The sequence below is a fragment of the Centropristis striata genome, chromosome 18 (genome assembly GCF_030273125.1).
Source record: "Centropristis striata isolate RG_2023a ecotype Rhode Island chromosome 18, C.striata_1.0, whole genome shotgun sequence".
NCBI lineage: Eukaryota > Metazoa > Chordata > Actinopteri > Perciformes > Serranidae > Centropristis > Centropristis striata.
Genome location: NC_081534.1, coordinates 1,581,495 through 1,598,475, shown reverse-complemented (window position 1 = coordinate 1,598,475; position 16,981 = coordinate 1,581,495). Strand labels below are relative to the sequence as shown.

At 33.5% G+C, this 16,981-nt stretch overlaps 1 protein-coding gene across 1 annotated transcript in view; it reads left to right on the top strand.

The window, feature by feature from the left end:
- The window catches only part of LOC131991564 (sine oculis-binding protein homolog), a 40,657-nt gene that overhangs the window by 22,712 nt on the left and 964 nt on the right, over positions 1-16,981 (top strand). The gene's annotated exons all lie outside the window — the stretch shown is intronic.

The following is a 16,981-nucleotide window of genomic DNA, read 5'->3' as shown; positions in this document are numbered from 1 at the left end:
TGCTTTGTTTGCATGGCAGCCTGTTTTCACTTTTGCCAGTGATGGAATGTAACTAAGTACATTTACTCAAGTACTGCACTGAAAAAAGAACCAACTTAATTGAATTGTTTCATTTGGTAACACCAAAATGAAGTAAGTTCTTTCAAATTAATTTAATAAGTTAGATTAACACAATTGATTTTAAATTTGAAAGAACTTAATTCATTTAGGTGTTACCAAATGAAACAATTCAATTAAGTAGGTTCAACTATTTATTTTTTCAGTGTGTAATTAGGTACAATTTTGAGGTACTTGTACTTTACTTGAGTATTTCCATTTTATGTAACTTTATACTTCACTACATTTTGAGGCAAATATTTTACCTTTTACTCCACTATATTTAGCTGACAGCTTTAGTTACATTTCAGGTCAAGATTTAACATGAAAATGGATTTATAGTGATTCAACTTGTTTTTGTTTTTAAAAAAAAACCCTACCATAACAGTATATTAAGTAGTTAAAATGAGCCCTATCTTGAAAAAATGAAATGCTGCTTACATAAATGTATCAATAATAATAATCCAATAATATATTTAGAATATATAAAACAATCTGAGTGGGTTCGTTCTGCATAACGAGTACTTTTACTTTTGATACTTTAAGTACATTTTGTACAATTTTGAGGTACTTGTACTTTACTTGAGTATTTCCATTTTATGTAACTTTATACTTCTACTCCTCTACATTTAGCTGACAGCTTTAGTTACTTTACAGGTCGAGATTTAACATAAAAAGAAATAAATTTTAAATTACTACACTTTAAAAAAAATGAACCTCATAATATTATATTAACTAGTTTAAATGAGTCCTGTCTTTACAAAATTAAAATGCTGCTTACATAAAAGCATCATAATAATAATCTAATAATATATTTAGAATACATAAAACAATCTGAGTAGATCCATTCTGCATAACGAGTACTTTTACTTTTGATACTTTTGTACTTTAACTTCAGTAAGTTTTGAATGCAGGACTTTTACTGTAGTGGAGTAATTTCACAGTGTGGTATTAGCACTTTTACTGAAGTAAGGGAGCTGAATATTTCTTCCACCTCTGTAAATATTATCACATCATAACCTACAATAAACAAGTATTTATTTATAATAAAGGATGTACATTTTGTGAATAAATAAAATAACTTTCAGTCCATGGAAAAAGGAAACAGCTTCATTTAGAAAAGTTAAAAAATAAATAAATAAATAAATGTTTATATTCTTGATTAATTGATTCTAAATGAATTGATTGCTTGATAAATAATTGAATCCATAAAATGTTAGAAAATTATTCCCAATTACTCCCACTTTCATGGAGTTTGTCTGATCAATTTACCAAAATTTAAAGATATTTACTTCACAATGACATTAAACAGATAAATGCAATACTTCTTTATATTTCAGAGGCTAAAAACAGCTAATTTTCTAATATTTCTACTTGAAACAATGATTTTAAAGATAATTAATCAGTAGAATAGACAGTCTTTTTTTCCATGATGCTGATACTTTAGTACTTTTACTTCAGTAAGTTCTGAATGCAGGACTTTTACTTGTAGTGGAGTCATTTCACAGTGTGGTATCAGTACTTTTACTTAAATAAGGGATCTAAATACTACTACCACCACTTTTAATCGGGGAGGGGGGCGAATAAACATGTTTTACATATTAAAGAGGACTTGTCCCATAATCTACACCTATGCTCGTGGCCTTTGGAGAGGAAAATGGAGAGAAAAGCAGGCCAGCTGAAATCTAAACCATCTCGCTAATATCAGCAGATTAATCTCAGCACATAACAGTAAAATAGGAACATGATATTGTAATGGCGAGATACCAGCAGCGGGTGAGGACAACGGGTGGTGTCACGGCCGTTTAGACCAGCTATTCTCAACCTTGGGGTCCCGACCCCAAGTGGGGTCGCGAGATGATTTCTGGGGGTCGCCAAATAATTTCGGAAATCAGTCAATGTGTTTAAGTGTCTTTTTTTGGTGATTTTGTGGGTTTTTTGGGTCATTTTGTGTCTTTTTTTGGTCATTTCGTGTCTTTTTGGTCATTTTGGGGTGTTTTTTTTATAATTTTGTGGTCAATTTGTGTCTTTTTTGGTCATTTTGTTTCCTTTTTTGGTCATTTTATTTCTTTTTTCGGTCATATTGTGTCTTTTTTGGTCATTTTATTTCTTTTTTCGGCCATTTGTTGTCATTTTGTGGTCAATTTGAGTCCTTTTTTGCTTAATTTTATGTAACTTTTTAGTCATTTTGGTCAGAGAGATGTTTTGGTAACACTTTACAATAACCATAATTTATAAATGGTAAACAGATAGTTTATTAATGTTTAATCATCATTTATAAACAGTTAATAGGCCATTTAGAATGGTAAATAGATAATTCATTACTGTTTAGCAAACTAAATAATGTATAAATGGCTAATAGATGGTATATTAATGTAAATTTATAATTAATTTACCATTAACAAACAATTAAATTATAATTAATAGTTTTAGTTTCACTCATTATTACACTTTTAACACCATATTAAGTATGTTAATGATTTTGAAATTATTCATAAACCTTTAAGAAATTGGTTGAAACCATTTAAAGATTAAATATGTATAGCACTTTGTAAATGGTTAATAATTGGTTTATAAACCATCTATAAACATTACTTAGATGGTTATTGTAAAGTGTTATCGATGTTTTAGTTGTTGTCTGCTTCATTATTTGTCCAAAATTCATTGTATCAACTGAGTTTGTATGATCTGAACTGTGCGTTTGAGATTCTGTTCAGTGTGACAACATGCATGTTTAAATTGGGGGGTCGCGACTCAAAAAGGTTGAGAACTACTGGTTTAGACCAGTAGTTCTCAACCTTTTTGAGTCGCGACCCCCCAATTTAACATGCATGTTGTCCGCGACCCCCACTCACTGAACACAATCTCACACGCACAGTTCAGATCACCCAAAAAAGAAACAAAATTACCAAAAAAAGGAAACAAAATTACCAAAAAGACACAAAATGACCAAAAAAGACACAAAATGACCCAAAAAATAAACAAAATGACCAAAAAAAGGAAACAAAAAGACACAAAATGACCAAAAAAGACACAAAATGACCCAAAAAAGAAACAAAATGACCAAAAAAAGGAAACAAAAAGACACAAAATGACTAAAAAAAGACACAAAATGACCAAAAAAAGGAAACAAAATGACCAAAAAAGACACAAATTGACCACAAAATGATAAAAAAAGACACAAAATGACCAAAAAGACACAAAATGACCAAAAAAGACACAAAATGACCCAAAAAATAAACAAAATGACCAAAAAAAGGAAACAAAAAGACACAAAATGACCAAAAAAGACACAAAATGACCCAAAAAATAAACAAAATGACCAAAAAAAGGAAACAAAAAGACACAAAATGACTAAAAAAAGACACAAAATGACCAAAAAAAGGAAACAAAATGACCAAAAAAGACACAAATTGACCACAAAATGATAAAAAAAAGACAAAAAATGACCAAAAAAGACACAAAATGACCCAAAAAATAAACAAAATGACCAAAAAAAGGAAACAAAAAGACACAAAATGACCAAAAAAGACACAAAATGACCCAAAAAAGAAACAAAATGACCAAAAAAAGGAAACAAAAAGACACAAAATGACTAAAAAAAGACACAAAATGACCAAAAAAAGGAAACAAAATGACCAAAAAAGACACAAATTGACCACAAAATGATAAAAAAAAAAGACACAAAATGACCAAAAAGACACAAAATGACCAAAAAAGACACAAAATGACCCAAAAAATAAACAAAATGACCAAAAAAAGGAAACAAAAAGACACAAAATGACCAAAAAAGACACAAAATGACCCAAAAAAGAAACAATATGACCAAAAAAAGGAAACAAAAAGACACAAAATGACTAAAAAAAGACACAAAATGACCAAAAAAAGGAAACAAAATGACCAAAAAAGACACAAATTGACCACAAAATGATAAAAAAAGACACAAAATGACCAAAAAGACACAAAATGACCAAAAAAGACACAAAATGACCCAAAAAATAAACAAAATGACCAAAAAAAGGAAACAAAAAGACACAAAATGACCAAAAAAGACACAAAATGACCCAAAAAAGAAACAAAATGACCAAAAAAAGGAAACAAAAAGACACAAAATGACTAAAAAAAGACACAAAATGACCAAAAAAAGGAAACAAAATGACCAAAAAAGACACAAATTGACCACAAAATGATAAAAAAAGACACAAAATGACCAAAAAGACACAAAATGACCAAAAAAGACACAAAATGACCCAAAAAATAAACAAAATGACCAAAAAAAGGAAACAAAAAGACACAAAATGACCCAAAAAATAAACAAAATGACCAAAAAAAGGAAACAAAAAGACACAAAATGACTAAAAAAAGACACAAAATGACTAAAAAAAGACACAAAATGACCAAAAAAAGGAAACAAAATGACCAAAAAAGACACAAATTGACCACAAAATGATAAAAAAGACACAAAATGACCAAAAAGACACAAAATGACCAAAAAAGACACAAAATGACCCAAAAAATAAACAAAATGACCAAAAAAAGGAAACAAAAAGACACAAAATGACTAAAAAAGACACAAAATGACCCAAAAAGAAACAAAATGACCAAAAAAAGGAAACAAAAAGACACAAAATGACTAAAAAAAGACACAAAATGACCAAAAAAAGGAAACAAAATGACCAAAAAGACACAAAATGACCAAAAAAGACACAAAATGACCCAAAAAATAAACAAAATGACCAAAAAAAGGAAACAAAAAGACACAAAATGACTAAAAAAAGACACAAAATGACTAAAAAAAGACACAAAATGACCAAAAAAAGGAAACAAAATGACCAAAAAAGACACAAATTGACCACAAAATGATAAAAAAGACACAAAATGACCAAAAAGACACAAAATGACCAAAAAAGACACAAAATGACCCAAAAAATAAACAAAATGACCAAAAAAAGGAAACAAAAAGACACAAAATGACTAAAAAAGACACAAAATGACCCAAAAAGAAACAAAATGACCAAAAAAAGGAAACAAAAAGACACAAAATGACTAAAAAAAGACACAAAATGACCAAAAAAAGGAAACAAAATGACCAAAAAAGACACAAATTGACCACAAAATGATAAAAAAAAAGACACAAAAAGACACAAAATGACCAAAAAAGACACAAAATGACCCAAAAAAGAAACAGAATGACCAAAAAAAGGAAACAAAAAGACACAAAATGACCAAAAAAGACACAAAATGACCCAAAAAAGAAACAAAATGACCAAAAAAGACACAAAATGACACAAAAAATAAACAAAATGACCAAAAAAAGGAAACAAAAAGACACAAAATGACCAAAAAAGACACAAAATGACCCAAAAAAGACACAAAATGACACAAAAAATAAACAAAATGACCAAAAAAAGGAAACAAAAAGACACAAAATGACCAAAAAAGACACAAAATGACCCAAAAAAGAAACAAAATGACCAAAAAAAGGAAACAAAAAGACACAAAATGACTAAAAAAAGACACAAAATGACCAAAAAAAGGAAACAAAATGACCAAAAAAGACACAAATTGACCACAAAATGATAAAAAGAAAAACACAAAATGACCAAAAAAAGACATTAAGTGACCAAAAAGACTAAAACACATGAACACTTTAACACAGTGGAGACAGAGCTGACTTCCAAAATGATTTGGCGACCCCCAGAAATCATCTCCCGAACCCAATTGGGGTCCCGACCCAAAAAGGTTGAGAACTACTGGTTTAGACTATACCAATCAAGTGAAATCAAGAGGGCCTCTGATTGGTCCAAAGTCAGGAGGATTTCTGCTGCTTCTAACAACAACATCTGGTTGGCAGTGGACAGTGGTGGTGAGTGAAGAGGAGGAAAAGCACTGAAAGAGGAGAGAGAGACAGGCCGAAGCCAGAACAGGGTGTCATTATGACATGTGTAACCCAACCGCTCTGGTTCTGCCCCGGTGTTTTTTTGCAAAGCCCCAGAGCTCTATCACAGCTGAGGGCTGGCTCTCATATTCACAGCGCCTTGTAGTCTGCCTGACAATCACCTCTGTCTCTGCTCTGACCTCACACACATGTCTGCACTGCCTTCATGCAGCAAGACGCTTTGACGGAGTTTGACTTTGGGGTCAAACTTAATCAGCCTCGCTTGATCCGTCTCTGTGTCTGGGTGTCCGGTTGGACACTCACCTCAAGGTTACCGTTATGATTTAGCAGCAGCCATCTGTTCTTCACCTACTGTCCTTTAACCCAGTAGTTCTCAACCTTTTTGAGTCGCGACCCCCAATTTAACATGCATGTTTTCCGCGACCCCCGCTCACTGAACAGAATCTCACACATACAGTTCACCCAAAAAAGAAACAAAATGACCAAAAAAAGTAAACAAAATGACCAAAAAAGACACAAAATGATCAAAAAAAGACACAAAATGATCAAAAAAAGACACAAAATGACCAGAAAAGACAGTAAATGACCAAAAAAGACACAAATTGACCACAAAATGATCAAATTAAAGACACAAAATGACCAAAAAAAGACACAAAATGGACCGAAAAAGACATTAAGTTACCAAAACACATTCACACATGAACACTTTAACACAGTGGAGACAGAGCTGACTTCCAAAATGATTTGGCGACCCCCAGAAATCATCTCGCGACCCCAAATGGGGTCCCGACCCCAAGGTTGAGAATAGCTGCTTTAACCTGTGGTGGGAGAAGTATTCAGATCTCTTACTTAAGTAAAAGTACTAATACCACACTGTGAAATTACTCCACTACAAGTAAAAGTCCTGCATTCAAAACTTACTGAAGTAAAAGTAAAAAATGATCAGCATCAAAATGTACTTAAAGTATCAAAAGTAAAAGTACACGTTATGCAGAATGGACCCACTCAGAGTGTTTTATATATATCAAGTATATTATTGGATTAATATTATGATGTATTTATGTAAGCAGCACAAGTAATCAAATGTAATTTGATCAAGTTAGGGATCGTTTTAACTATTTAATATACTGTTACAAGGTTTAATTAAAAAACAACAAGTCAAATCACTTTAAATGTATTTTTTTATGTTAAATCTCGACCTGTAAAGTAACTAAAGCTGTCAGCTAAATGTAGTGGAGTAAGAAGTACAATATTTGCCTCTAAAATGTAGTGGAGTAGAAGTATAAAGTTACATAAAATGGAAATACTCAAGTAAAGTACAAGTAAGTCAAAATTGTACTTAAGTAGAGTACTTGAGTAAATGTACTTTGTTACTTTCCGCCACTGCCTTTAACCTGTTTTAAAAGCATCGGTAACACTTTACAATAACCAACTAAGTGATGTTTATAGATGGTTTATAAACCAATTATTAACCATTTACAAAGTGCTATACATATTTAATCTTTAAATGTTTTCAACTAATTTCTTAAAGGTATATGAATCATTTCAAAATCATTAACATACTTAATATGGTGTTAAAAATGTTATAATGAATATTAACATGGTAGATATTATAAGGAATAATAATAATAATAATAATTGGATTAATATTATGATGCATTTATGTAAGCAGGATTTAATTTTATCAAGACAGGGCTCATTTAACTTCTTAATATACTGTTATGAGGTTTAATTCACAAAAAAGCCTTTTTCTTTTTAGCCAAGAAGTTAGCTAAGTAATTAGCTCAGCAAGCAACTTAGCTAACTACTTAGCCAAGAAGTTAGCTAAGTAGTTAGCTTAGCAAGCTACTTAGCTAACCACTTAGCCAAGAAGTTAGCTGAGTAGTTAGCTTAGCAAGCTACTTAGCTAACCACTTAGCCAAGAAGTTAGCTTAGTAGTTAGCTTAGCAAGCTACTTAGCTAACTACTTTGCCAAGAAGTTAGCTAAGTAGTTAGCTTAGCAAGCAACTTAGCAAACTACTTAGCCAAGAAGTTAGCTAAGTAGTTAGCTCAGCAAGCTACTTAGCTAACTACTCAGCCAAGAAGTTAGCTAAGTAGTTAGCTTAGCAAGCTACTTAGCTAACCACTTAGCCAAGAAGTTAGCTAAGTAATTAGCTCAGCAAGCAATTTAGCTAACTACTTAGCCAAGGAGTTAGCTAAGTAGTTAGCTTAGCAAGCTACTTAGCTAACCACTTAGCCAAGAAGTAAGCTAAGTAATTAGCTCAGCAAGCGGCTTAGCTAACTACTTAGCCAAGAAGTTAGCAAAGTAGTTAGCTTAGCAAGCAACTTAGCTAACTACTTAGCCAAGAAGTTAGCTAAGTAGTTAGCTTAGCAAGCTACTTAGCTAAAGCATTAGAAGGGTAGTGACACAAAAAGGGATTTTATTAAAACATTAATCAAGGAAAACATAAAATTAGTATGTATGATGATCATAAACAAACTAATTGAGGGAAACCTGGAATACTGAATGATGAAAATAATTTATTGCAAAGATATATAACATAAAAACTCATATGATATATATCGGGTCACTTTAGACCCATGTTGTGCATCAAAGGGTTAAAATAAGTATGTTATATGTAACTTAACTTACGTACAAAAGTTAAAACAACACAGCATAGACTTGATGCACTTTTGTGTTTTAATAATGTACACAAACAGCATTGAACCTGGGAATTTGTGTACAATTGATCCTAATTTGCATTGTTTCTGAGGGGTATTACATGACAGCAGCATGTTAGTGGGGCGGATTAGCTGAACAATCGTTCATTTTGTGATAAAAGCATCAAATTTGGTACACTCATTGCTGAATACATGTTTAATGAATCTGGATATTGGGCCATTGCAAAAAAAAATTCTGATGGCTGTGGCGGCCATTTTTAAAAATGGCCGCCGGTGGTTACTGGCGTGGAATGCTTTGCCTACCCTACAGCTGCTGTTTCATGTTTTCAGCACCACAAATATAATTTAGAGACATGTTAAAGTGACAAAAGCTTTATTACAGTCTAATAGAAAAGAACATTAACTTTGTATAACATTTTATTAGGTCTTGATATTCACATTCACAGGCTACAGCCTCCTCTTTGGCTTGTATTCTTCTGTTAGTGGAGCGGCTAAGTGATATAATCTTTCAGTTTATGATACAAGCGTGAAAATTGGCATGAACACTCTCCATGGGTCACTTGACAAGAAAATTGTCTGAGACATTTAAAATTTTAAGATGGCGGCCATTTTTCAAGATGGCCGACACCCAAGTGGAGCGGTTAAGTGATATAATGGTTTATTTGTGTGATACAAGCATACAAATTGGCATGAGCAGTCTCTGTTGGTCACTTGACAATAACCCACCCACAGTTACTTGAAATTCCAAGATGGCGGCCATTTTTCAAGATGGCCGACACTTTAGTGGAGCAATTGAATGATATAATGGTTTATTTGGTGACACAAGCATAAAAATTGGCATGAGCAGTCTCCATGGGTCACTTAACAAAAAAATTGTCCGAGACATTTGAAATTGTAAGATGGCGGCCATTTTTTTAAGATGGCCGACACCTTAGTGGCGCAATTGAATGATATAATGGTTTATTTGGTGATACAAGCATAAAAATTGGCATGAGCAGTATCTGTAGGTCACTTGACAATAAGCAACGCACAGTTACTTGAAATTCCAAGATAGCTGCCATTTTTCAAGATGGCCGACACCTTAGTGGAGCAGTTAAGTGATACAATGGTTTATTGGGTGATATACGCATAAAAACTGGCATGAGCAGATCTGTGGGTCACTTGACAATAAGCCAGGCACAGCTACTGGAAATTTCAAGGCGGCAATTCTTTTTTTCAGGATGACTGCCACCTGCCATGTGGACCTTTAAATTATGAATTTCCTCATAGAAATGTATTGGGTTCCTCAAGAGAGGTTGTTTGACTGTGCTTTGTCTGACTCCTTGTCCACAACCTGTCCAGTTTGGTAAAACCTGACAGGAGTTCCCTCCCACCGGCGTAGCTCTCCGGGTTCACCGAGGTATACAGGCTCCCTTACCATGAGGGCTTTTTTAAATACTTTTTTAAATTACTTTTTTTATAACTAACCATTACTACTGCCATTAAACATGCCAAATAAATACTCAGGGGTGGGGAAACACAGTTGTGGTGCTGAACGGACAGTGCTCCAAAATAATAATTGAGCAATGGTTAATACTGAATGGCAATAATGACAGATTCAGAGGCAACAGCTGCTCTGGCTGACACGGAACCATGACAAACAGTATCTGAAACTATACTAGGGAACTAAACTGAAAATGTGAAAGCAATGTTACAAAGTAAAAACTGAACATGTCACAGTAATAGGCTGGTGACAAAATAGAACATAATGCGCCAATGTGGCGAGGGGAAGCCGAGCCATAGGCCTACACTTGAAAACACAAAGGACAACAAGGAATAACACTGGCAAAAGAAACAAGCAAATAAGTTCTAGCAGGGGCAATACATAGGCATGTGCAACTGAGTCCATATCTGTAGCACTTACACTTTCCAGTACAAGCCTTGGTGCACCCACATTTTGTCAACTCCCAACAACTCTCCGCAATAGGTGGAAGTGGAGTCCAGAAGACTTTCCACTCCTTGTCCTGTTTAACCCATCCCCAGTCGGACGGGCTCGGCATTTGTGGATGTCTCTTCAATGCCTGTCCCCACACATATCCAGCCTCATAAGAAGTCTGGGATCTTCTTGACCTCTTGACATGGATATCTTTGGTATCTTTAGTGTCTTTAGCAGCAGTAGATGCTCTCTTTTGGGCCCTTTCCAGCTGTGTGTTGTTGAACATAAGTTTACAGCTTGAATGATATTTTGCTCTGTTTCTTGTCAATGTGCTTTCTATGCCATCACCTTCATCTAGTCGGGTTGGACTACATAAGATAGGCAGAGCATTTATTTTATGAAATAATGGAACATTTCTTGCAATGGTATCATAACCAGTATGATCTTGGTGTCCTGCTGTTTGTTTTCTCAACTGTTATGATGGCTTCTGCAATGTCTGCAGCAAATTCAAAGGCAGAGGCCGAGGGTTTATCCTTTTACCACCTTTTAATAAGCACTTTGATGTATGGGATACAACTAAGTTCATGCCTTAACCCTACACTTAGTCCAATCGTTCATCCAATGCCATTTTTACCCTGTACGATCTGTACACCCCCCGGTTAACTCAAACTACTCAGAGAGTTGTCGTCTCTTCTTTGACCAACTTTACAATTGGCTGACACTGAACCCCACTCTGAGTTTAACAGCAGTCATATATCACCAGTGTGCCCTGGTAGTGCAGATACTCACTCTTGTCTAATCTGTCCATGATGGGCAAATCAACACAACTGTATTATGATGTGTTAAAACTTGTTTTCCAGAATAATCTAAATCCCAATACATTTCTATGAGAAAATTTATCTTTTGAGGATCCAGGGGGCGGCCATCTTGAAAATAGAAATTTCAAGTGGCTGGGAGTGTTTTTTTGTCAACCCCAGTAACTGTGGGTGGCTTATTGTCAAGTGACCCATGGAGACTGCTCATGCCAATTTGTATGCTTGTATCACCAAATAAACCATTATATCATTCAATTGCTCCACTAAGGTGTCGGCCATCTTGAAAAATGGCCGCCATCTTGGAATTTGCGATGGCCTAATATACAGATTTGTTTGAAACAAATCCACCAACACATCCACCAAATTGTGTGCTTCTATCACAAAATAAACAATTCTGGTGATGTATTGAGCTAATCCGCCCCACAGGGGATGCACATTTTTGGGGGGTGCTACCCACACGTTTAGCCCCGTTGCTCATTCCATGAATGCACGATCCTCACAAGCTGTACCTCGTTGTAAAGGTGACTAATCAGGCTTTCCAAAAATATACAATTCATCACCAGTTGGTATTATTAAAAGGGCAGTTTTTATTCATCATTGATTTATTCGTATAACAAATGCCTGCCACGGCCACTAGGGGGTGCTTTTGAGGTGGCCCAATATCCAGATTTGTTTGAAACATATTCACCAACACATCTACCAAATTTCATGCTTTTATCACAAAGTGAACGATTGTTGTAAAATATTGAGCTAATCCGCCCCACTATGTACTGTTCATGTATTTCTGTGAGGTCAGGCTGCTCAAAAGCAACATTTGCAATCTGTCATAAAACAGAAAGAACAAGAGTCAACTATGTACAGTTAAAGCAGGAAGTATCGGGACATTTCCACCAAGAATTGATGCAGAACAGGCAGAAATTGATGCATAATAATTCACCAGAATGCAGGAAATTAAATGTTTGCTCCAAATTTCTTAAGAGGAGGTGCTCTACACTGTAAAAAATGTTTGTAGAAAATACAGTAAAACACTGTCAAGTTGCATCAGAAATAAGGTGTAAAATTTAAAATTGTATATTACCGTAGTAGACACTTAATTACCGTTAATCAAGGAATAGTACACAACTTAAACTGTAAAAATATTTTTTTAAATGTATGTAAAATTAATGGAGAAATTCCATAATGTCACAAAGACACAATTACCCTAAAAAAAAACAGGATTATTCAGTCTGAATAAACATTTTTTCCTGATATTTGCATTTAAATTTACAGTAGAAAACCCACTCACTGTATTTTTTACGGTGAAGTTCTGGCAACCACAACTGCCAGTATTTTACCGTAAATGAAACAATTTTTGGTAACACTTTACAATAACCATCATTTATAGATGGTAAATAGACCATTTATAAATGGTAAACAGGTAGTTTATTAATGTTTAATCCTCATTTATGAACCGTATATAGGCCATTTAGAATGGTGAATAGAAAATGTAATAATGTTGAACTATAATTTATAAATGCCAAATAGATTACTTTACCATAAACAAGCATAATTATTAGTTTATTAATAGCTTTACACTCATTATAACATTTTTAACACCATATTAAGTATGTAAATGATTTCAAAATGATTTAAGAAATTGATTGAAAACATTTAAAGATTAAATATGTATAGAATTTTGTAAATGGTTAATAATAATTGGTTTATAAACCATCTATAAACATCACTTAGATCATGGGTCTCAAACTCGCGGCCCGCGGGCCAATTGCGGCCCTCGTGACGATATTTTGTGGCCCCCACCTTGATATGAAAGTTTAATGTGAGTTTTATATGAATGGCACTTTACCGTGTTGTGTTTGGAAGGTCCCATTCTGTGTCTTTTTGGTAATTTTGTGTCTTCTTTAAAATAATTTAGTGTCTTTTTTTAATAATTGTGTCTTTTTTAAAATAATTTTGTGTCTTTTTAAAAATAATTTTGTGTCTTTTTTGGTCAATTTGTGTCTTTTTTAAAGTAATTTAGAGTTTTTTCAGTAATTCTGTGTCTTTTTCTGTAATTTTGTGTCTTTTTTGGTCGTTTTTTGTCCTTTTTTTTTGTCATTTTGTGCCTTTTTTGGTCGTTTTTTGTCTTTTTTTTGGTCATTTTGTGCCTTTTTTGTCATTTTGTGTCTTTTTGAGTAATTTTGTGTTTTTTCAGTCATTTTGTGTCTTTTTCTGTACTTTTGTGTCTTTTTTGGTCATGTTTTGTCTTTTTTTGGTCATTTTGTGTCTTTATCAGTCATTTTGTGTCTTTCTGTAATTTTGTGTCTTTTTGTGGTCATTTTGTGTCTTTGTGGGTCATTTTATGTCTTTTTTTTTTAAAGTCATTTTGTGTTTTTTCAGTCATTTTGTGTCTTTTTTTGGTCATTTTGATACTGCCTCCAGCGGCCCCCAGGTAATTTGAGTTTGAGACCCCTGACTTAGATGGTTATTGTAAAGTGTTACCCAATTTTTTTTTTACAGTGTAGACCGCTTGCTTCATCTCTGAAATGTTGAAAAAAAAAATCACCCTTGGGTCATGGGTTACGGTAATATTTCTGTTTAAAAACGATGGTTGTTGATAGAGAAAGCACAACATAAACCATAATCAGATGTTGTGTGTCTAAGTTACAAGATTTCCTTTCACTAAATGAGTTCCCACCTTCGCTCTCTGTCATTTGTTGTGGTTTCCTGCGTCCCCGTAGCAACCAAATGAATATGAAATCACAGCATGCTGCCTGTGTCGTGCAGATGGATTTACGGCCCTGCGTAGTGTGTAATGGGAGCTGGCTGCTGTATGCGAATGACTTTAGCTCGCCACCTCTGTGCTCTGAGCCCAACATTGCTGTCCTGTCCTATTGTCTCCACAGCTAAAAGTCTTAAAAAAAAAATCTCCCACTCTGACAGAATCAGCAGCCAAGTGAAGGATTTCACCTCAGGAAACAGCCCGTTTTTCCGTCTCAGTTTTCCCTTGCCTTTATTTGGGATATTTTATAGCCCCGTGTAATCCGATCCCACCACATGGGTATTCGCTGAGCGTTTGAAACTAAAACGCAATGGGACAGAGGGAGTACAGAACCCTGGTTTGGCCCTTACATGAGAGTGTGTGTGCGTCTGTTTATGTTTAATATGTGTGTGTGTTTGAATGAAAGTCTGTGTTAGTGTGTGAGGGAGAAAGAGGCCAGATGTTCTTGGTTTTGATTGTGCCCTGTGCGACAGTTATCGGAGTGTTGACACGACTAAAAGCCTCATTCTCAGCGCTCATGTAGAAAAGCTGGATTAAGGAATGAGTGTCCAGAGCAGCAGGGGTTGATATAAGATATCCTAGAAATGGAAATTAGAATCAGCCCAGAAACTATAACATCTCACCACTAAAGGTTATAATAGTTTGGGATTTTTCATTAGTTTTAGTTTTAATTTCGTTAGTTTTTAGAGTGAGTTTGCTAGTTTTAGTTTTGTTAAAGGCTTTTTATTCAAAAAAGTAAGAAATGAAAACATAAAATTAAGATGTATGATGATCAACAATAAGTTAATTGAGGAAAACCTGGAATACTGAATGATGAAATTAATTTATTGCAAAGGTATAGAATATAAAAACATGTTGTGCATCAAAGGGTTAATGTCACTGGCTCTGATCAGACGATTAAAGAAAACCTAAATGATCATGATTCAAACATTTTATTTCACCAGTTTTTCTGTGATAACACAATTATTTTCATCCACTATGGTTATGGGATTATTAGGAGTTGGTTCATGGAGATAAGCAGTAGCTGGAGCCAGTTCTCCAGTCGGAAAATCATTATATTGCAGAAGAAGAAGGTACAACAGGATGATGTAATAAAAAAAAGTAACACTTTATATTAGGGAACACATATTCAACATTAATTAGTTGCTTATTAGCTGCAAATAAGTAACATATTGGCTCTTATTTAGTCGTTATTAAGTAGTTATTAATGCCTTATTCTGCATGGCCTTATTATACAACCAGTAAGACATTAACTAAGAGTTTTCCCTCAATAACCTCAGAATAAGGCATTAATAACTACTTAATAAAGACTAATTAAGAGCCAATATGTTACTTATATGCATGCTAATAAGCAAATAATTAATGTGTTCCCTAATCTAACCAAGGTTATAATAGTTTCGGATTTTTCATTAGTTTTAGTTTTAATTTCGTTGTGAATTTTTTGTTTTCAAATTCAGTTAGTTTTAGTTTTTAGATTTTGTTTGCTAGTTTTAATTTAAAGTTTTTATTTTTTGGAAAATGCTTGGTTTTAGTTTTGTTTTTATTAGTTTTAATATTAGTTTTAGTTTAGTTTTTATTAGTTTAAGTGTTTTAGTTTTTTTGTAATGGGGTATTTGTTGGGTCCAGATTCAATAAGGTCCCAATAAATGTTTCCTTTATTTCCTTTGTCTGATCCATCTCAGCCCCAATAAGTTTATTAAGTCATAAAACCAGATAGATGAAATAGATTTCATATCAGCCAAAAAGGTTTAAGTATGAAAAAAGTTGACAAAGAGGAAAACGAAGGACATTTTCACTATAATTTTAGTTAGTTTTAGTTAGTTTTGTAGCCACAAAATACAGTTTCAGTAAGTTATCATTTAAAAAAAACCTCTAGTTTGTATTTTTATTTCAGTGAATGAAAATGTTTTTTCAATTCTAGTTTTGGTCATTTTGTTAGTTGTCATTAACTATAATAACCTTGGTAATACAACAGAGTCCACTAAAACCTAGTGGTTGTGTTTTTCTTTTCGTTGTGAATTTTTGTTTTCAAATTCAGTTAGTTTAATTAGTTTTTAGAGTGAGTTTGCTAGTTTTAGTTTAGTTTTTTGTTTTTGAAAAATACTTAGTTTTAGTTTAGTTTTTATTATTTTTAGTGTTAGTTTTATAATGGGCTATGTGTTGGGTGTGAGATTCAAAGAGGTCATAATAAATGTTTCCTTTATTTCCTTTGCACTGCAAAAAAAGCCAACTTGTATTTTTTGGCCTAAAACAGTGATTTAAGTTGGTAAAACTTGGAAATATAAATTATTGACGTTTAGGGCAATAATGTAAGTTAGCACAACAAAGGAAGCCAGTTGTCTGCTCAAAAACAAGTTGGTGAGTTGTTGTTACTTATATCTTTAAGTTGGGGTTCACAACAAGGGACAATAGTTCTGATAACTCTTATTTCTTTGTTGGGAAATGCGGTCATTAGCGAAAGCTAGCGGCTAACTGATGCTAGCGGCTAACTGATGCTAGCGGCGCTACTTGTTACAGCTACAAGAGTAGCCATTAGCGTATCAATGCTAACTCAAGAGCAAACTCAAAAACAAAACTTAAAATATTTAGTTTAATTGTCCAACTTGACATTTTATCTAAGTTTGTTGCCTTGAAATTTTGAATTCACCCAACTTTTCTTTTTTTGCAGCGTGGTTTATCCATCTTAGCTAAAATAAAATAATAAAAATAAAGTTATTAACTCTTACAGTTCCAGGTGTACTGAATTTTGGTTCTAGTGTAAACATCCCAGTCTCAGTAAACATATTTATAATGTGTTGCATTCTAATAGAAACACTGGATTATGTATGAAAAAAGTT